This window comes from Nanorana parkeri, unplaced genomic scaffold, assembly GCF_000935625.1.
Source record: "Nanorana parkeri isolate BGI_ZX_2015 unplaced genomic scaffold, ASM93562v1 scaffold32, whole genome shotgun sequence".
Classification (NCBI taxonomy): Eukaryota; Metazoa; Chordata; class Amphibia; order Anura; family Dicroglossidae; genus Nanorana; species Nanorana parkeri.
Genome location: NW_017306300.1, coordinates 1,299,218 through 1,300,692, shown reverse-complemented (window position 1 = coordinate 1,300,692; position 1,475 = coordinate 1,299,218).

Below are 1,475 nucleotides of genomic sequence, written 5' to 3'. Positions count from 1 at the left end.
CCCACACCCCCCCCCCCCTGCCCAACCCCTCTCCCTCTTCTGTTCTTTCTTCTTTCCTCCCACTCTTGTTTCTTGTTTTCTAGGTATGGCACTCTGGCCTTCTCGATAAGCACCTTAGGATGCTAAATTTGCTTTGATTGATCTCCACGTTGTCTGTTACAACATAGCAACCGACTTACAAATGTAACCAACAAGATGACTGTAACTCGTGCCCTATACCTGCAACTATAGTGTATATGTTTTATTTTTTATGACAAAAATAATAAAAACTATTGAAAGAAAAAACAGATGTCTGCCTTGGACATTCTAGGACATTACCATTGTTGTTTTTAAGCCATTCTTGTGTAGTTTTGGCTTCATGCTTGTAGCGGTTATCTTTCTAGAAGACAAAATTTCCCCTAGGCTTGCAGACCAGTGCCTGCATCAGAGAAGTCCTCCCAAAGCATGATGTTGTCACCACCATGCTTCAGGGGGACATTGTGCATTTATGTTGATGTACAGTGTTTGGCTCATGTCAAGCATACATTTTAGTCTGGTGGAAGAATATTTGTTTTCCACAGCTTGTCCATGTGTCTCAAAAGCCATTGAATAGTTTTGCCTTCTGTCAGTTTAAGGTTTTCCATTTGCTATTCAGGAGTCACCTCAGCTTGCTTTTTTTTCTGTGTGCTCTGTGACGATTTACCTTACTGTTCACCGTTAGTCCAATGCAGGCACTGCAGATGTCACTGATTATCAGCACCCAGCACCACCCTACCCATCTTTGCTTCTCCCCGTCTCTCACTAGTCCATGTCTACCTCCTCTGCTAGCACTCTAGTACAGAATTATGCTGCAGTGATAAGTGTTTTCTGGTCCACTGTCACCAATAATTAGCCACTCACACTCCACCCACGCTAGCACTTCTTGGAGCCAGCGCAAAGACTGTGTTGATGAAGAAGCATTTTGTTAACTAGCAGGGCCCTGCTGACCTCTCCCACCAGCATTATTTAGTGATCAATCCAAAGGATACCCTGTGATGACATCATAGAGATTAAATGATGTCTCCTCCTCCGCTGCAGTGATGGTATGTCACACTGTGTACAGAATGTGATAGCTCATGGACCTTAGACTGCTGCAGCGTGAGGAGAGAGAAGCTCCAGGGACCTGTCTAAGAGCAAACTGGTACAGAGGATGAGGTGAGTATGCGAGCCCGGGATCAGCATGTCACCTGTGTCACAGGGAATCAGAGGGAGATCGTTTATAAAATTAATTTCAGTACAGCGTTGCATGACGGAATAAACGTCAGTCAAAGTACTGCAGCGCTGAATACTGAAAAATGGCCTGGCCAGGAAGGGGGTCTAAACACCTGGTCTTGAAGTGGTTAAGAGTGCCTGGGCTGGTACCACAATGTAAAGAGATGCGTGACCTATAGACTACTTCTATTGGGGAGGTCACCTGCACACAAGACCCCATATGGGCTTCTCTCCTTACATCGCAA